This window comes from Sorex araneus, chromosome X (genome assembly GCF_027595985.1).
Source record: "Sorex araneus isolate mSorAra2 chromosome X, mSorAra2.pri, whole genome shotgun sequence".
In the NCBI taxonomy this organism is placed as follows: domain Eukaryota; kingdom Metazoa; phylum Chordata; class Mammalia; order Eulipotyphla; family Soricidae; genus Sorex; species Sorex araneus.
Genome location: NC_073313.1, coordinates 91,694,041 through 91,715,716, shown reverse-complemented (window position 1 = coordinate 91,715,716; position 21,676 = coordinate 91,694,041). Strand labels below are relative to the sequence as shown.

The 21,676-nt window shown below is 38.1% G+C and overlaps 1 pseudogene; it reads left to right on the top strand.

The window, feature by feature from the left end:
• Positions 1-2,733: 2,733 nt before the first annotated feature.
• LOC129400539 (U6 spliceosomal RNA) lies at positions 2,734-2,832 on the top strand (annotated as a pseudogene).
• The last annotated feature ends 18,844 nt before the right edge of the window (positions 2,833-21,676 follow it).

Below are 21,676 nucleotides of genomic sequence, written 5' to 3'. Positions count from 1 at the left end.
AAACCAGGCCCTAAATTCTGGGTTGTATCCCACGTAAAGCAAACTTAGGGCCAGGTTACAAGAGATGCAAATGTGCATCCAAGAGCAAATGTCTTGCTAGAGAACGTTGAAGCTTAGGTTGATATAAGGAAAGCTGAGGTCTAACCAGGAAATGTATTCCTGGAAAGAATTCACAGGAAATATTCTCATGAGGAGGATTCGGTTTAGGCATATTTAAGAGGGTCTGCAAGATAAATGAGAATCTGTTAGAGAGTGTCCTGACAAGAAAAGTGGGACATTCTCACAGCACCAAGACTATGCATTAAATATGAGGCTGACTCCTTATCTACCATACACCCCACCTATCCATGTTCACAGCTGTGCGTTTATCTTATCCTTTGTCTTACTGATAAGTACTAACTCAGAAAGAACTGTATGTAAGATATGAATAAGGAAGTTATGTTGGACAAGCAACTGAGTCTGTTTCATACTCTGCTACACTATCCTAGATGGAGTCAAAGGTGTCATCCAACGGGCTTTGTTGTGGTGATCCACTATAAGGACCAATGCCTGAACAATGCTGATTGTAGTAGACCCTTGAAAAGAACATTTATTGTCAAGGCCTTAGTAGGCACTCAGAAAGTTATATATCACAATTTTATTTTTATTGAAATAAGCAAATAATGTCACTTTTATTCTGAAAAGAGTTGAATAACTTTTATTAGCAACGAAAAAATTAAGGCCTAATATATGATTATGATTTTCTTAACATCATCTCCTGTTATTCTTATTATCTTATTATGATTCTTATTATTATCTTATTATACTTCCTCACTCTAATCCAGGTGCACTCTAATACCATTGTCAGTGTATCATTCCTTGAGAACAGATCACACACCCTTTTCCTGGGACCCATTTCATTTTAAAATTCTGAGAATGTATAAATACAGTTGTCCAATAGAAATAAAAACTAGATTGCATCTGAAATTTCATTGTAAACTTTTATATTTTACACTTTCTCTAAATACTCTAAATTTCTTTGAGTATATAACAAAATCCACCACCAATAAACCCAGTATCCCTCCCACCCCCAATCCTATCTCCCCCCACCCCAGCCTGCCTCTGTGGCAGGGTATTCCCTTTTGATCTCTCTCTCCAATTGGATGTTGTGGTTTGCAATAGGGCTATTGAGTGGCCATTGTGTTCAGATTCTAGTCTACTTTCATCATGCATCTCCCTTCCCGAGCAAGATCTCCAACCACATTTTACTTGGTGTTCCCTTCTCTATCTGAGCTGCCTTTTTCCCAGGAAAGTGGGACCGGCTTTCAAGCCATGGAGCCAACCTCCTGGTACTTATTTCTACTATTCTTGGATATTAGTCTCCTACTCTGTTATTTAATATTGCACAGATGAGTGCAATCTTTCTATGTCTGTCTCTCTCTTTCTGACTCATTTCACTTAGCATGATAATTTCCATGTTGATCCACTTATATGCAAAGTTCATGACTTCATTTTTTCTAACAGCTGCATAGTATACCAGAGTTTCTTTAACCAGTCATCTGTTCTCGAGCACTCGGGATTTTTCCAGATTCTGGCTATTGTAAACAGTGCTGCAATGAACATATAAGTGCAGATGTCATTTCGACTATGCTTTTTTGATTCTCCGGGGTATATTCCCAGAAGTGGTATTGCTGGGTCAAATGGGAGCTCAATTTCTAATTTTTTGAGAAGCGACCATATTTTTTTCCAAAAGGGCTGAACCAGTCGGAATTCCCACCAGCAATGTAGAAGGGTCCCTATCTCCCCACATCCTCTCCAACAGCGGTTGCTTTTGTTCTTTTGGATGTGTGCCAGTCTCTGTGGTGTGAGGTGGTATCTCATGGTTGTTTTGATCTGCATCTCCCTGATGATTAGTGATGTAAAGCATTTTTTCATGGGCCTTTTGGTCATTTGTATCTCTTCCTTGGGAAAGTTTCTGTTCATTTCTTCGCCCCATTTTCTGATGGGATTGGATGTTTTCTTCTTTTTTTTTGTTCACACCTGGTGATGCACAGGAATCACTCCTGGCTATGTACTCAGGTATTACCTACCCCTGGCGATACTCAGGGCACCATATGGGATGCTGGGAATCAAACCCGGGTCCACTGCGTGCAAGGCAAACTCCCTACCCGCTGTGCTATCGCTCCAGCCCCCCGGGTGTTTTCTTGTAGAGTTCAACCAGTGCCTTATATACCCTTGATATCAACCCATTATCTGATGAGTATTGGGTGAATATCCTTTCCCATTCTGTAGATTGTCTTTGTATTCTGGTCACTGTATCTTTTGCGGTGCAGAAGCTTCTTTGTTTAATGTAGTCCCATGTGTAAATCTGTACTGTACCCTCATGGTGACTCACTAATTAAAGAATTAAAAAAAGGTATGTAACAAAGTCCGCTTGAAAAGTTTCTGGAGAATAAAGCAATGAGTGCAAAGTCTACTTACCCACATCACTGTACTTTGCATTGTCAATTTTTAAAGTCATTGTGTTTATACTTAAATCTCCTTTTAGCATTGATAATATGTTGTTACTTATTTTAATCAATATATATGTATGTTTTTAATGTGTTTTTGAAATCCTTTACCCACTTTAAAATTTTATTGAGATTTGAGAAACATTTTTAAATTTTTAGGTCAGGTCTTTTTTAACAAATTAATGATTTGAAAAGTATTTTCTTGAATTGTCATGCATATTTTTATCTTCTTAATGTCGTTTGAGTGCTCATTTCAGCAGCTGAAATTTAAATGATACAGAGAAGATCAGGAGGGTCCCTTTTTAAAGATGACAAGCTAATTTTTGAAGTGTTCCATAATTTGTGAAATGTCTTTCGATAAGCACATTTTCTTGACTTATGCAAAGTCCAATTTATTGTTTTAAAAAAAAGGACTGAGTTTTTATTTTTGTCTGAGAATATTTTCCCAAGCCAAGGTCACAAGTCTTTTTCTTAGTTTTCTCCTAGAAATAAAATTTAAATGGTTTTGATTAATTTCTATAAAAACATCTATTTCTTTTATCTGACTGTGGCTTGCAGCTTTATTTTTTGGCCTCTAGAGTATAGTCTAATATAAAAATAGGAAGTAACAATTTTTTCATTATGGGCCAATGAAATGAAAGGATAAGGGAAATTCTTTTAAACTTTGTAATATTTTAATATTTGGGGTTAAATTAAAATGTATTTGTGGGATGGGTTCCCGAACTTTGTATGAGGGAAATATAAGCACAAAAGTGTATAAATCTGTAACTGTACCCTCATGGTGATTCTCTAATTAAAAATAAATAAATTAAAAAAAAATGTATTTGTAATATGAGATAACATCTCGTTGTTTTGATTTTCATCTTCTTGTAGATTAGTGATGTAGAACATATTTTAATGCATCTTTTGGCCATTTGGATTTATTCTTTTAGAAAGCTTTTGTTCATTTTGTCTCTCCATTTTTCCATCGAGTTGATTTTTTTCTTGGAAATTTCTACCAGTTGCTTATATATCTTGGATATTAACTCCTTATCAGATGAATATTGGATAAAATGCTTTTTTTCCAATCTGTGGGCTGTCTTTGTATCTTGGACACTGTTTCTTTTGAGGTGCAAAAGATTTTTAGTTTAATGTAGTCCTATTTGTTTATCTTTGTTTCCACTTGCTTAGTCAGTGGTGTTTCATTTCCTTCATTTTCTTGGAGGGTTCTGCCCAAATTTTCCTCCATATATCTTATGAATTCAGGTCTTCTATCAAGGTTTTTTCCCATTTTGATCTGACTTTTGTGCCTGATGTTAGAAAGAGGTTTGAGTTCATTTTTTGCAAGTAGCTGTACAAAGACTGGCACACATCAAAAAGAACAAGAGCATCCAATGCTGGCACTAATGCTGAAAGACAAGAACTTTCCTTCATTATTGATGGGAATGCCTACAACTCAGCATTTTTGGAAAATAACATGGTCATTCCTGAAAATGATAGATAGAAATTATTCTAGAGAGATTCAGAGACAGAGAGACTGAGACAAAGAGACAGAGAGACAGACAGAGACAAAAGCATAGATAGTAGGGAAATGCCTGCCATAGAGCCAGGGTTCGGGAAGAGTGACAGAGAAAAATTGGGGTCATTGGTGGAGGGATGAGTGTTGGAATACATATGACTGAAATCTGATCATGGTCAGTTTTGTAACTCTGTGTATCATGGTGCCTCAAAATTAATTAAAAATTTAAATTAAAAATTAATTAAAATATTTAATTTTAAATGAAAATGTGTTTTTGTTTTACTCATTATCTACTGGATAAGAAACATTCAACATCAGTGAATATAAACTAAAACAATTTATGCACAGAAAAACTATTTCAAACACAGCTTTATCTGTATTTTTTCTTAGTGTTAGTGCCTTTTAAATTGTTGTTTTGGCGGCTGATGAGACAGCAAAGCAGGCAAAGTGCTTGCACTGCATGTGGCTGATCCAGATTCCATCCTAGGCACTCCAAATTGTATTGCCAGGAGTGGTTTCTATGTGCACAGACAGGAGCCACCCCTGAGCATCACCAGGTGTGGCTCCAAAACAAATTAAAAAACTGTCATTTTATACGGAGTGTTTTAGTGGAATCCACTGCTTATTTTCCAAAAACTAAAAAATATACTATGCGTGCCATATATCTCTTATAAAAGATGAAAATTGCAAAATCATCCAGTGAAAGCATCCATCCTTACAGATAACATAAATAATAAAGTTTCTAATATTAATTATATAGATACTTGTAAACTGGGAAGAAAAATTGTGACCACAATTTGGCAATAATTCTGTCGCTCACAATTCTTACTATGGAGTTAATGATTAGCTCAAAGTGGCATGAAATTCAGAGAACGAATGACGTTTAATGATCCAACAAATCATTAACTTCCTAAAAAGGAACAACAATGTCAAGTATCATTGCCCTTATGAATGGCCACTGCTACAGAATATTGTCTGAATTTTATTCACAAGACATTTTCAAGGTAATATAACATTCTATTGGAAAAAAAATTAAAAATATTTCTTGAACACTGATATGTCTGTTGACATCTTTGTTTCTCACTTATAATAAAACAAATCATTTCCTAGGATTAAAATGTCATTTTTATAATTGAATTTTCAGTGACATAGCAAAATAATTAATGAATCTGATCTAGGAGAAACTCTACCTTCAAATGTTAATGGACTAAAATTTAGCATTATAAATGTTTCACATATATTAAAGATACATTTCAGTTGAGAAATCCAATAATTCAAAATTTAAAATATAGATATCATAAAGTAATGAATCAGATATAGAGAGTAATTCAGTCAAAATACATCAGTACCTGTCCTTTTCCACTCCTAAATTTTCAGATAAATTAGTTATAAGTGGATCAAAAAAGATAGTCCAATGTGTCTTGAATAAGACATAATAAAAAAATTTGTAGATTATTGTTCCAAAAATGGGAAATTATCAATCAAATGAGAATATGTAGCATGCTATATGCACTAGATAGAAACATTTGTACATGCATATTGGAAAATGGTTAGTTCAGGCAATAGACAAAGCACATTATATAAACTATATGCTTATGGTCACCTAAACAATAGATAAAACACTCATTAATGTCATATTAATTGGCATGATTATAATTTATTTTATATGGTACCCTTTTATTTCTACTTTATTTTTATTATTAAGAATCAGCCTATATAACAAAACATCTATAATTTTTTAATTTCGATTGGAAAAATTCAAGACAGATTTGGAGACAGATGGAGACAAAACTGTACAAAGAAAATCTTCAGCAGAACATATAACAGATGAATACTAGCTGGATAAAATTTATCCTGGAGCATTCAAATTATTTAAACAAGATGGGACAAACCAGAAACAAAAATTTTTGAATTCTCTTATAGTAAAACTAAATGTGAATAATTCAGCAATATTGATTTAAATTTTAATCTTCAAATTTATTTTAAATAGAGATTAAAAAGAAGGGGTATGGGAGGGAGATGAAGCATATCATCTCCCTCCCAGTCGTGTCGGGGCATGGTATAGACATATATGTGCACACAAATATATATATATAAATTACACAGCCAATAGTATCGCAAGTATGAGATTCAAACAACAATAGTAAACTTAAAATGTCACCTGTTAAAGATACCGTCTGGAGAGTGTGAAGGAATCTGGGAATATTGATGGAGGGAAATCAAAGCTGATGGTGGGGTTAGTTTGAAACCTCTACCTGAAACTCAGCTATGAAGCAAATATGTAAATAATTAATAAAATACTTTAAACAGATAAATTATAGTGAAATAATTTGCCTTACCAAGATTATTACTGATCTAAAAAAAATCTAGATTTGGCATAAGCAAAAGTGTAGGTATCTCAGATTAAAATATAGTTGCAAATGGTTAAATTGTTAAATATTTAAATATAAGCTTAAAGACATTATGAATGGAAAGAAGATAATTAGATAGTAACAATTATTATATGTTGTAAGAAACTTAGGTACAAAATTAATAGATCTCTCAAATCACCTGGGAACCTAGAATCAATTATTTTTAGGCTTTTTTTGGTCAAACCCAGCAATGCTCAGGGGTTATTCCTGGCTTTGCACTCAGGAATCACTCCTGCTTGGAGGACCTTATGGGATGCTGGGGATCAAACCCGGGTCGGCCGTGTGCAAGGCAAACGACCTACCCACTGATTCCAGCCTCCTAGAATCAAAATTTGATCTCAGCTGATTTTGCTGTTTCCACCAATCCATAGATCCCTTGTACAGATTTCATGCTAATAAGATACTAATTTAATTATAAAAGGAAATTATTATTCAGAAATATAAGACTAATTTTTGCTCACAATCAGGATTAAAACACAGAAAGCTTACTATAAATCAATATCCCATTTACTAACATATTTTTTTCATGAAAATTTCCTATGATATAAGATGTTATTCATAATTACTTAGCCATTGCTTTATATACTATAAGGAGTTTGGTATTGTACTTACTTAGCCCACAAAATGTAAAGTATGATATGTTAAACATTAGAGTAGGTAATCTATGGACAAATACACTGGTGTTCTCAAGAAGTGGCTCTAATAGCAAGGAAATAACAGGAAAATGATAAACATAGGGAATTTTAAACTCCAGTAGTCTAAGATCACTGAATGTAAGGAAAAATACCCCTACATATCTTTATAGTTTCTAAATGAGTCACTTAATTAAAGCACAATATGAAATATATTATCTACGATTTTTTGAAATTATAGAAAATGTGAAGTTAGCAACTAAAATTTACTGAGCAGTTACTATATGCCAAGTATAGATATTTTTAATTTATTGATTTATTTAAACTTCACAATGCATCTATTTATATGTGTACTGTCACAGTCACTGTCATTGTCGTCCCATTGTTCACCAATTTGCTCTAGCGGGAACCAGCAATGCCTCCATTGTGAGCCTTTTTGTTACTGTTTTTGGCATATCGAATATGCCACAGGTAGCTTGCCAGGCTCTGCTGTGCAGGTGAGATACTCTCAGTAGCTTGCCAGGCTCTCTGAGAGGGATGGAGGAATCGAACCCGGGTCGGCTCTGTGCAAGGCAAACGCCCTACCCTCTGTGCTATCGCTCCAGTCCTACTATTGTCATTTTACAGATGAGGAAAATGAACTTTAAAAAATTTAAATAACTGTCCTAACAATATATGATCTCTCTCCAATATTACCAGACTGATACATATTAATGTAGTTAGCATTTTATTTTCTAAAGAAAAGATATATGCATTTTTATTTTTTATTTTTTCCCTAATTTATATTTTATTGAATCACCATGTGGAAAGTTACAAAGCTTTCAGGCTTAAGTCTCAGTTACATAATGCTCGAACACCCATCCCTTCACCAGTGCACATATTCCACCACCAAGAACCACAGTGAACCTCCCCTCCACCCCCCCGCCCCAAGCCCCCCACCCCACCTGTGTAGCTGATAAATTTCACTTTACTTTCTGTTTACTTTGATTGCATACAAACAAAAAACTCACTATTATTGTTTGGATTCCTCCCACCCCCCCCCCCCGAGAGTTGGACCTGCTGGAAAGGAAGCACTTGACAATTTGTTTTCCCAACCACCAATATACCAGGGATAACACCCATTCCACTCTTCCCCCGCCTCCATGGCAGAAAAAATTCCCCACACTCTCTCTCTACTTCTGAACATTATGGCTTGCAACAGACAGTTAGAGGTCATCATGTTTGGTGCATATCTACGTTTGGCACATATCTCATATCTCGACTGATTCCTCCAGCCCTCATTTTCTTAGCTATCCCTTCCCTATTACATTTACCTTCTCCCCTCCGCTCATGAAGCAGGCTTGCCCCTATGGGGCAATCCTCCTGGCCCTTATATCTACTGTCCTTGGGTGTCAGCCTCCTGTGATGTTTTTCTATACTTCACAAATGAGTGCAGTCCTACTATGTCTGTTCGTCTCTTTATGACTCATTTCACTTAGCATGATACTCTACAAGTCTATCCACTTATAAGCAAATTTCATGAACATCTCTCCTAATAGCTGCATAGTATTCCATTGTGTAGATGTACCAAAGTTTCTTTAACCAGTCATCTGTTCTAGGGCATTGGGTTGTTTCCATATTTTGGCTATTGTGAACAGTGCTGCAATGAACATAGAGGTACAGATGTTATTTCTACAGTGCTTTTTTGCATCCTTGGGATATACTCCCAGAAGTGGTATTACAGGTTCATATGGAAGCTCAATTTCTAATATCTGAAGGACTGTCCACATTGTTTTACAGAGGGGCTGGAGCAATAGCACAGCGGGTAGGGCCTTTGCCTTGCACGCTGCCGACCCGGGTTCGATTCCCAGCATCCCATATGGTCCCCTGAGCACCATCAGGAGTAACTCCTGAGTGCAAAGCCAGGAGATAACCCCTGTGCATTTCCGGGTGTGACCCAAAAAGAAAAAAAAAAACATATTGTTTTACAGAAAGGCTCGACTAGTCAGCATTCCCACCAACAGAGAAAGAGCGTCCCTTTTCCCCCACATCTACACCAGCACTGGATGCTTTTGTTCTTTTGAATCTGTGCCACTGTCTGTGGTATGTGATAATATCTCATTGTTGTTTTGATTTGTATCTCCCTGATAACTAGCAATGTGGAGCAACTATCTGGCCACTTAATCTTTGACAAAAAAGCAAGAAATGTGAAGGGGAACAAAGAAAGCCTTTTCAACAAGTAGTGCTGGGAAAACTGCAAAAAATGAACTTGACCTCTGTCTAATGTCAGGCACAAAAGTCAGATCAAAGTGGATTAAAGGCATCAATATCAGGTGAGGTGACCCTTCCCACCGCTTGATCTGCTCACCCAGAGCTTCATTCTGGCACCCCAATGTTCCAGGAGGTTACTGGGGGCGTGGGGAGGTTACTGGGAGTGTGGCATGCATCTCAGGGAGTGTGGCCTCAAAGGGGGCATGGCCTTCTGCCAGGGGGAAGGACACTAATGGAGCCACAGTCATTTTTTAGGTCATAATCCGTATAACCTATTTCTTTGAAAAACAACATGGCCATCTCAATCACTATATGCTAATAGCCTATTAGCCTATTCTAATTTCACAAAAACTATTAGTGAACAATAGAAGCTGCACAAACCCTTCCTAAAGAGAGCATAGCCTTAAGTTATCACTAGAGGCCCCACATGAACCAGGAGGAGTGCCTGAGAGTAAGGAATTATTCTACAATAGGAACAAGGCTACCATCATCAACTTAAGACATCCAGAATCCCCACTGCAGAAAGAGGGAATAGGGATAGACAACAGAAGGTTCCAACTCTATACTTCCATAACAATATGAAGAAATAGCAAAAATCACTTCCATGAAGAGAGGATGAAGAATTGATTCAAGAAACCTCACCAGGGGTTACCCACATATACGACCTCTCAGATAAGGAATTCAGAGAGAAAATATTGAAAATGTTCGATGTACTCAAGCAACCATGGAACAGACATCCAATCGATTAAGGGAGTATATGAATGAATCATTGGAACGGTCCACCAGGAAAATGCAGGAAGAAATGAGAGCAGAAATTTCAAAGATAGGAATAGAAGTGACACAAATAAAGGAATCGGTAGATAAATTAAAATCTCAGTAGGTACCCTCAACAGAAGAATGGCTACAGCCAAAGACAGAATCTGTGAGCTTGAAGATGAGATGCAGAAAGCTTACAGACAACAACAAAAAATGGCAAAAGACCTCAAATTGGCTCTAGAGCAAATCAGAGTGCTAGGGAATGACCTCAAGAGGAACAACATAATCATTGGAGTACAAGGAAGCAACCCCAATGAAAAAAAAACACAGTGAAAGACATCATTGCAAAGAAATTCCCAGAGCTCGAGAAGGCAGGCATTCAGATCCAAGGAGCCCGAAGAGTACCAGCAAAAAGAGACCTGAATAAAAGGACTCCAAGGCATATCATAGTCAGAATGACAGATGTTGTGGATAGAGACACAATACTGCAAGCAGCAAATTCAAAGAAGGAAATCCCATAAAAAGGAGCACCCCTTAGATTTACAGCAGACCTATCAGAGTAAAATTATGAGTGCAAAGACAATGGAGGGACATAGTGAAAAATCTCAACAAAAGGAAAGCCTCACCAAGAATACTTTATCCTGCTAAACTCTTACTCAAACTCGACAGAATGATACACTATTTTGCGGAAATACAACAGCTCAGGAACTTGATAGACTCAAAACCAAACTTAAAACATGGACTAAAGGGGCTATTGTAATACAAGGAAAAACCCAACAAGAACAATAAACCCCACAGTAAGATGACACAAAACCCCATAACAATAATCTCTCTCAATGACAATGGCCTAAATGCACCAATGAAGAGACACAGAATGACAAAATGGATTCAGAAACTAAACCCAACATTCTGCTGCCTACAAAACCACACCTGAACAAGCAGAGCAAACACAGGCTAAAAGTGAAAGGATGGAAAACAATCCTGCAAGCAAATAACTCTGTCAAAAAAAGCTGAGATGGCCATACTAGTATCTGACAACATAGATTTCAGGTTAAAAAAGATTAGAATAGACAGTGAAGGTCATTTTGTATTTATCAAGGGATATGTACAACAGGAAGAAATCACACTCTTAAACATATACGCACCAATGAGCGACTGGCAAAACACTTAAAATGACTAACAGACTTTAAGGATGACATCACTAGCAGCACAATAGTAGTCGGAGACTTCAATACCACCTTATCACCTCTTGATAGACTGACAAGAACAAAACTCAGCAAGGAAACACTGACTCTGAAGGAAGAAATGGAAAAGAGAGCCCTAATAGACCTATACAGGGCTTTACAGCCCCAAAAGAATGAACGCACATTCTTTTCCAGTGCACATGGAACATTTTCCAAAATAGACCATGTTCTGGGCCACAAAACATACCTCAACAGAATCAGGAAAATAGAAATTGTATCAACTATCTTTTCAGACCATGATGCACTGAAGCTAGAAGCTAATCACACACAGAAACAGAGGACAAAAGAAAACACCTGGAAATTAAACAGCTTGGTGTTGAACAATGAGTGGGTCACGAAGGAAATCAAGGAAGAAAACAAGAGATACCTCGAAACAAATGAGAATGAAGACACGAGCTACCAAAACCAATGGGATGCAGCTAAAGCCATGTTAAGGGGAAAATTTATAGCTCTGCAAGCATTCCTTAGGAAGGAAAAAAGGGCCTATATGATAGCTTGACTTCACAGCTCAAGGTCTTAGAAAAGGACCAGAAAAAAACCCCAAAACTGACCAAACGAAAGAAATAATAAAAAATAGAGCAGAAATTAAAGACATGGAAACCCAGAAAACAATCCAAAAGGTCAATGAAACCAAGAGCTGGTTCCTTTAGAAAATAAACAAGATTAATAAACCGCTAGCAAGACTCACAAAGAAAGAGAGAGAGAACTCTAATAAACTGAATCAGGAATAAAAAAGGGGACATCACAATAGAAACCAATGAAATTCAAAATATACATCAGAGAATACTTTGATAGTCTATATGCCACGAAACAAGAGAACCTAAATGAAATGGATGAATTCCTTGATTCTTACAATCTCCCAAGACTGAAACAAGGAGATTGGAATACCTGAGTAGACCCATTAATATCAAGGAAACTAAAACTGTAATCAAAAGTCTCCAGAAAACAAAAGCCCTGGTCCAGATAGATTCACTGGCGAATTCTTCCAAACATTTAAAGAGAACCTGTTGCCAGCTCTCCTGAAACTTTTCCAGGAAATTGAACAGGAACTTTCCCAAACAGTTTCTATGAGACGCATAACTCCTTAATATCACAAGAAAACAAAGAGAACACTAACAAAGTAAATTATAAACCAATATCCCTGATGAACACCGATGTGAATATCCTCAACAAAATATTAGCAAATAGAATCCAACAACTCATCAGAAATATCATACACCATGACCAAGTGGGATTCATCCGGGAGATGCATGGATGGTATAACATTAGGAAATTAATCAACATTATCCATCATAGCAACAAAAGTAAAGACAAAAACCATAGGATCATAACAATTGATGCAGAGCAAGCAGTTGACAAGATACAACATCCTTTCATGATAAAAACTCTCACCAAAATGGGCTTTGGAGGAACAATCCTGAAGATAGTCAAAGCCATCTACCACAAACCTATGGCAAGCATTATCTTCAATGGAAAAAAAAAAACTAAGGGCCTTTTCTCTAAGATCATGGACAAGACAAGGATGCCCACACTCACCACTTCTGCTCAATATAGTTCTGGAAGTACTTGCAATAGCTGTTAGGCAAGAAAAAGTTATTAAGAGCATCCAGATAGGAAAGGAAGAACTCAAACACTCACTATACAGAAACTTTCCCAAGAAAGAGATATGAATGGCCAAAAGGCACATGAAAAAATACTCTTCATCACTAAACATCTGGGAGATGCAGATTAAAACAACTATGATATACCACCTCACACCGCAGAGACTGACACACATCCAAAAGAACAAAAACAACCATTCTTAGTGAGGGTGTGGGGAGAAAGGGACCTTTCTACACTGCTGGTGGGAATGCTGACTGGTTCAGCCCCTGTGGAAAACTATATGGATGCTTCTCAAAAAATTAGAAATTGAGTTCCCATTTGACCCAGCAATACCACTTTTGGGAATATACCCCGGAGAAGCAAAAAAGCATAGTCGAAATTACATCTGCACTTATATGTTCACTGCAGCACTGTTTACAATAGCCAGAATCTGGAAAAAACCCGAGTGCCCGAGAACAGATCACTGGTTAAAGAAACTCTGGTATATCTATACAATGGAATACTATGCAGCTGTTAGAAAAAATGAAGTCATGAACTTTGCATATAAGTGGATCAACATGGAAATTATCATGCTAAGTGAAATGAGTCAGAAAGAGAGAGACAGACATAGAAAGATTGCACTCATCTGTGCAATATAAAATAACAGAGGAGACTAATATCCAAGAATAGTAGAAATAAGTACCAGGAGGTTGGCTCCATGGCTTGAAAGCTGATCCCACGTTCCTGGGAAAAAGGCAGCTGAGATAGAGAAGGGAACACCAAGTAAAAGGTAGTTGGAAATCCCACTCTGGAAGGGAGATGCATGATGAAAGTAGATTAGAATCTGAACACAATGGCCACTCAATACCCCTAATGCAAACCACAACACTGAAAAGGAGAGAGAGAACAAAAGTGAATACCCTGCCACAGAGGCGACGTGGGGTGGGGGTGGATGGGATTGTGGTTGGGAGGGATACTAGATTCATTGGTGGTGGATAATGGGCACTGATGGAGGGATGTGTTCTTGAACAGTGTATGAGGGAAATCCAAGCACGAAAATGTGTAAATCTATAACTGTACTTTCACTGTGATTCACTAATTAAAAAATAAATATTTTTTTAAGAAATTAAAAAAATAGGACTCAATATCAGACATGAATCTATAAGGTACATAGAGAAAAATGTAGGCAGCTTCTGCACTTCAAAGAAACAGTGACCAAAATACAGAAAGAGCCCACAAAGGGTATTTACTCAATACCCATCTGATATGGGATTAATATCCAGGATATACAAGACACTAGTAGAATTTCACAAGAGAAAACCTCCAACCCCATTAAAAAATGGGGAGAAGAAATGAACAGAAGTTTACTCAAAAAAGAAATCTAAATGGCTAAAAGGCATATGAAAAGGTACTTTGAAGAAATTATAAGAGCTCTACAGTATATGGACTCTGAATATCTTCAAATAGTTGATACCTTTGGCAAATGTAATAGAAAAATTAAGCAAATGGGACTACATGAAGTAAAAAATATGGCAAAACAAATTTGAGACAAAATAAATAGACCCCATTTGGATAATTACATATCCACAAAGCACACTAGATAAAGAATAATATCTAGAAAATTAGTACTCTCTATTCATAGCAACAAACAGACACCCTATCCCCAAAACTAGGGAGAAAATACTGGACAGTACAGACAATTTCACAAGAAGGGAAGTGGACCATCAGTGAACATAAAATGGTGCCCATCAACAGTTATTATTAGGGAAGTTCAAGTGAACGGCAATCTGAGATATTATTTGATGCCATGGTCTATATAAAAAATGCTGAAAATATCCTGTGATGGGGATGTGATAAAAAAGAAACCCTCATTTCATGTTGCTGTTAATGTCTTCTAGTTCAGCCTCTATGACAAACAGCTTGCAATGACTAAAAAAGTAGTAAGAGCTTTCATCAAAAGCTGAATTATGTGATGACTATGTTTACAAACATTTTGTACATTATCTGAATGGGGCATGTAAGTCGTTTGCCTTGCGTGTTGTGACTCGGGTTTCATTCCTCTGTCCCTCTGGAAGAGCCTGGCAAGCTACCAATATTATCCCGCCTGCACGGGAGAGCCTGGTAAGCTACCCATGGCATATTCAATATGCCAAAAACAGTAAGAACAAGTCTCACAATGGAGATGTTACTGGTGCCCGCTGGAGCATATTGATGAATGTAGGATAACATAGCCTCAGGTAGTATAGGTTTATTGGGTTACTCCGGTTACAGTGCTCCTATTCCTCTTTGTTTATTTGTAGCTTCTTTCTTAGTGTTCTGTTGACTTGTATATGTTGTTTTTCTCTTCTCCTTGAGTGCTTTGCATAGTTTATTCAGAGCAATGTCCTTTTTGTATGGAAACAGGAAGACTGAGCAAATGTTATGCTTTTGTAACCTGGTAGTCATTTGACTCTACGTGATATTTTCCTCCTGGGCATCTGTTCTCTCAACCTAAGCCTCAGCTGCTCTTACTTCCTAGCACCCCCAAAAGCAGGGGCCCAACAAGGGACGAGACGTACCCAGGGCAAGCAGTGAGTTGTGTGCTACCCTGGCATCGAGATGGGCCTGGCCAAAGTGCCTAATAAGTAACTATAAGTTAAGAGCTTGATCATGGACAAGTGTTGTCATGATCCAGACAGTGATAACTAGATTTGGACCCTGCTAGGGTTAGGAGTGATTAATCTTGCCTGAGTGCTGTGGTCTGAGCCTGTGGCAAGATGTTGTCAGGAGAGCTGCCTTGCAAACCTCAATGTATCTCTTGCTATGCCCATGCAAAAATAACTAGTATTAAGATATTAATGAGTGTTTGGAATGGGGAGAGGAGAAAAAACCCTTAAGAGGTATTTTGCCTACTGGCAGTCAGGAAGGGCTTTGGAAAACCCCTAGGTTGTGTTCCCTTTAAACCTGACAGCCCTCAGGAAGGGCTTTCTTATGTTGATTTTGCTACCTGGCAGTGTGTAACCTAGGGGCAAGGGCAGAGAGGAAAAAGGGAGGAGAGAGATGGAGAGGGTAGGCAGTTGATCCAGTGAGAGGATGGAGCTGGGAGTGCGGGAGATGGGAAAGATGGAAGATTGAATAAACAGTAACTAATCAGCAACCAGCTTGGTTCTCGTTCTTCCTTCGCCTGTCCTTGGCCAAGGGCCCTCCCGATCCAGCCTATATACAGCGGTTCCAGAGCACCAAACACGGGTGGTGAGACAGAGCCACCCGGAGAGCCTGCGAGTGCACATGCCCCTCAGCGTGCTTTAGTTTTTTTACAGATGAACAGTGGGAGGATAGTGCTATAGTGTTATCTTCTTAGTTATTCCAATTCTTGTGTCTACTCACAAAATCACATGCAAAACATTAACTCAAAATATACAAACATACAGTCCATTGCAGTGCTGAGTATAATTGCCAAGATATGGAAGCAACCCAAATGGCTAATGACAGATGAATGGATAGAAATATTGTGGTATTTATGCAATGGAATATTATGCATCCTTAAGAAAAGGTGAAATGTTTTATTTCACCGCAACTGGGCATCATAGCATGTGAAGAGAAGCAAGTAAAAAAAGAAGGATGTTATAAGATTATGAAATTATATCACTTATATGTGGTATTTCAAGAAACAAGACAAAGGAAGGTATCTAATGATGAGTGAATCATTGATCCTGGATTATAAAACAGAATGCCAGTGCGTTGGCAGAAGTGGTGATGGGGGAGAATTGATGAAAAATAAAAGGAATACTGTTAAATGTTCTGGAAAATTTAGTGCTTGAGAGTTGAAGTAACTGCACATCAAAATCACAAGCATAAACACTATTACAAGCATGTGACAAGAACTATAATAATTAAATGTAAAAAGTAAAAAGTATTAGATCCTAGTTTAGAAAAGGGAGCATATCTTACAAAGACTGACACTTTTGGGTGAAGATAAGAGAAAGAAGGAAAATATCAGAAAATATATTCCCTACCACAAATTTTAAAAGTTCCCCATATATGATACTTGCACTGGGAGAAAGATTTCAATCAATTAAAAACTAGTATATTTTTGCTTCTGTTTTATTGGCCATTGGCATGGAGTCACAACGTGCCTCTGAATTCAATGTCATGAATGGTATTGCCTAAGTTTTCTTCAATATAATTTATGTGTTGAGTTCTGATAATGAAGTCATTAATCCACTGGGGGGTATTGATCCACACTTGGCAGTATATAGGAATTACTCCTGGCTCTGTGCTCAGGTATCACTCATGGAAATGCTCAGGTAACCAAATGTGGTGCTTGAGATCAAGTCACGGGTGTTAGGATTGTAAAGCAAGGACATTAAACCCTGGAGTATCTCTCCAGACCTCTTAAATTCTTTTTTGATATACTTGTGTGAAACATGTGAGGTAGGGGTTTGAATTTATCATTTCCCCCACATGTACCTAACCACAGCTTCTTGATCCATTTATTCATTTTTTTAATTTTTGTTTCTGTATCCTGACTATTGAGCTCAACATTACAACAAATATGTATCTTTCCCAAGTAATATTTTGGTGAAGAGAGGATTAGATACCAAGAAGTGTGATAGCTGTTTCTGAGTCATATGGGATTTCTACAGGGCCTGAACAAGAGACATTTACACCAACAGTGAATGTAGATCCTCTCTCATAGCATCCATGCAAACAACTATATGTCATTTTCACAGATGTGAGCTCAAAATTAGGAGTAATCCCGAACACCAACAGGTGTTATTCCAAAGCATGACTGATATTAGTTGGTATACGCTTGCACAATTTGGCACAGACTGGTACTGGTTGGTAAATCTCATACAGGTTGACATAAACTGGCACAGATTGGCAATGATTTACAAAGATTGGCATCAGTAAACACAGCCTAATGCTGGTTTGAAATTTGGCACTGACTGGCACTGACTTTCTCTGATTGGCAATACTGACACTGTTTGGTATTTTTTGACATAGACTAACATTGGTGGGCCATTATTGGCATGGGTTGGCAATACTGGCAGAGGGTGATGCAGTTTGTCACAGCCTGCTACAGCCTTTTGTTGACTAATGTAGGCTGGCATATTTTGGTATGACTGGCACACACTTGTATATACTTGTATATTATAGAACAGGATAACACTGAATGACATCAGTGGCACAGTTTAAAACTTGCTGACTTTAAATATAATAAATCGGCACAATTTGGTATCAAATGATTTCCACCTGAATGGGTTGGCATACAATATTAAAACAGATTTGGATCATAGAGTAGTCATAGAGAACTGTGCCAAACATTCGAGTTCAGTTTTGTTCAGTGCATGACTAGGTAGTGTCAGTCATGGTACTGGTTGGCACTGATTGTCATTGACTCATAATGACATGGGTGGCACATGCTGACATGAAAGTGCATGTATTGGTACATTGGCATATGCTAGAATTGTTGTCATTTTTTGGCAAGGTTGACACTGAAAGTCATTGGCCGGCAAAAATGGGCACTTTTTGGTAGATCTCATCACTGTTTGGCATGGATTGTGATGGACTTAAAAAGAATGGCAACAGTTGACAAAGAATAAATTCTTGCTTACATTGACTGGCATAGGCTGGGAAATGTTGGTAAACTAGTACCAGCAGGCACTGACTGTCATAGGTTGGTACAGAGTATGTCAGTTGGTGCATGTTGGCACTAGATGATGTAAACAAGCATTATCTGATACTGAATGGCATTAATCAGAACCACTACACAAACAGACCAAGTGAGAACAGACTGGCACTGGTTGGCACTGACAGGAGGAATTGGCATAGATTGAAACACTTACTTGGACTAGTAGTACATGAGTTGACACTGTCTGGCACATTGTGGCATAGAATGACATGGGTTGGCACTTGCATCAACTGACACAGTTTGGCAAAAATGGAATGGACTGCCACAAATGGGCATTTATTGGTATGGTTTGGCATTCACTAGCATCAATGGAAGTATTTGAAATAGACAGGCACTGGTGGCGTTGATAGATATGGACTGGTATCCATTAGTGTGATTTGGCTGCAAGTGGTACTATATGGAACAGAATGAAACAGATTGACAATGACTATCACTAATTAGCTTATGTTGGTGTGGGTTGGCACTGAATGTCACTGGTTGACACAGACTGGCATGTGTTAGCACCAACAGTCACAGGTTTTATGGGTTGGCATAGAATGACACAGATTGCACAAACTGGCACAGCTTGGCACTGACTTGCATATTCTGGCACATGCTGGCACAGACTGGTTCTGGCTGCATGTTTCACACTGAGATGGGTTGGTATTGACTAGTATAGACTGACACCTGCACAGTTGACATGGGCTGGCACAGATGACACTTGTGTGGCACATAATGGTACATAATGGTACAGGGTGGTGAAGACTGGCATGGATTTTATTGGCTGACATAAAATAGCACCGGTTATTATTAGTTGGCATTGACTGGCACAGATTGACATGGACTGAGACCAAGTGAGCTTACTGACCCAGTATGGTGCAGGCTGGAACTGACTGGCACTGATTAGCATTGATTGCCACAGGTTGTTGCTGATAGGCAGTTGACACAAGTTGGCATTGACTGGTACAGTACAGCTTGGCCTGGTACTACTGGTACTGGTATTTCATTGAAAAAAACTGAACTTGAGTGTTTGACACAGTCTACACTATTACCCAAAACCTGTCTTAACATCGTATCTCCACAGAGTACTAGTACTCACCTCCAGGGAAGGGTCAAGAGCTACATTTTTGAGCCTGGGGCACAACTCAGGGCAGGGCCAGTAGAATTCCCGAGCTTGGAAGCTTGAGAGCTGCATGCCCTTCCCATTCCTAGAAGCTATTTCTCTGGTGGGTTCAAAACTAACTTGTAGCCTCCACAAACCTGGGTCCAAAAGAACATTTTCTTTGAAAATTCTGCTCAGATTCATGAGATTATGGACAAAAAGCTGTCCCTTATGAGGTGAGCCTAAAGCTACCATCTTGCTTAGAACTGAGCTCTAATACCACCAAGGATGCTTTGTCAGTGTGTGATCAGATATCAGCAGAGTCATGCATTCTCTCGGCAAAATTTAAACTTTCATCCTGAACCTGAACTCTCCATTGGAGGCTATTCTACTTGGGAACTGAAAACTCTGTGCTGGCCAGGCCTTGAAGGTGTTCTGCCAGCATCTGAAGTCATCCTAAGGCAAGACTATAAGCTGCTATCTAGGGTCTAGGGAAGCACTTAACGAACATCTTAACTTTAAATCTATCTCTTATCACAGCAGAAACAAAATGTGTGCCTTCTGTCCAAACAGAAATGCCACATTTCTTCAGTCTCTCTTAGAAACAAAGAAGCAAACATTATCCCTCTTTCTGAAAGGGCAAAACCCTCTTGGGCAAAGATCCAAATAAACATTTCCTTTGCACAAAGTAAGGCACCTTTCATTATTCTGTGAAACAGAATAACCTGAAATTACTATCTCTCCTACAAAACAGATGCTGCATTTGTTGCTTCCTTAGTAAACCTGGTGTAGATCTTAATATATTCATGAAAATGGCAAGACCCACATTAACAATCTTTTGTGTTAGAACTGACATGCCTCACAAATGACTGCTTCCTTTGTGTGAATGCAATCAAAATCTACCACTCTTTGAAAGGCTTGAAACCAAAGTAGCCAATCTTCATATGGGGAGAAAATAAAAAGCAAACATCATTAACACCCCATTTCCGATTATCTCTGCCTTCTCTACAAGAAGGGGTCTAGAGTTGCTGCCATGTTTAAATACTTTTCTGAGATTTATTCAGCCATGCTTATAGTTTGGCCCTTAATAGTCTGTGTTACTTAAAGAATGTCCCTTTTTACGTCCTGAAACAAACACATTTCTTTTCCTCTCCAGAAATTTAAAAAAAAACTAAACAGCAAAGTAATGAGCAATGTTCCAAGAGAAAACATTTCCATGGTCCTGCTCAATTAAACTTTGGCCACATAAGTGGCCTTTCCAATTGAGGATAACAAGTTAAAGTTGGGTGAACAGCCCCCTTCCCCTGGAGGAAAATATGGAATATGCCTAGAAAACAATGACTGAGGTTGATATGCTTTTCAATTTTTCATCTGCCTAAGGGATCTCTACCTCACAAGTAGATGAGACTTTCTTTTAATCACACCCCACAGATACTGTTCTTATTATTTTTGATATATACAATTCTCATGGGTGTGATATGGTATATCATTGTCATCTTTTTATCTACTTTTAAAATATTTTATTTATTTATTTATTTTTAATGAATCACTGTGAGGTACAGTTACAGACTTAAAAACTTTAGTGATTATGTTTCAGTCATACTATGATCGAGTATCCATCCCTCCACCAGTGCCCATTCTCCACCACCAATGTTCCCAGTATCCCTCCCATCATCCCCACTCCATGCCCCCGCCCCCACCTCTGTGGCAGGCGCATTCCCTTTTACTCTCTCTCTCCTTTAGGGTGTTGTGGTATGCAAAGCAAGTATTAAGAGGCCATCATGTTGGGTCTATAGTCTACTTTCAGCACACATCTCCCACCCCGAGTAGGTCCTTCAAGCATCCTTTAGCTAGTGGTCACTTCTTGATTTGGATTTCCCTAATCTAGCAAGTTCAAGATATGCTACTGGCTTTTCTAGTACTGGTATGATAAGCTCCTTTTATTTTCCATCTTTGCAGAGATCTTTGCCTTGTTACATGTAAAAACTCAAGTGCTACTGGTTTCCTCAATAAGTAAGCAAAAACTGAGGTGGAGGAGAGACTGGTCTCTGGACCCGTGG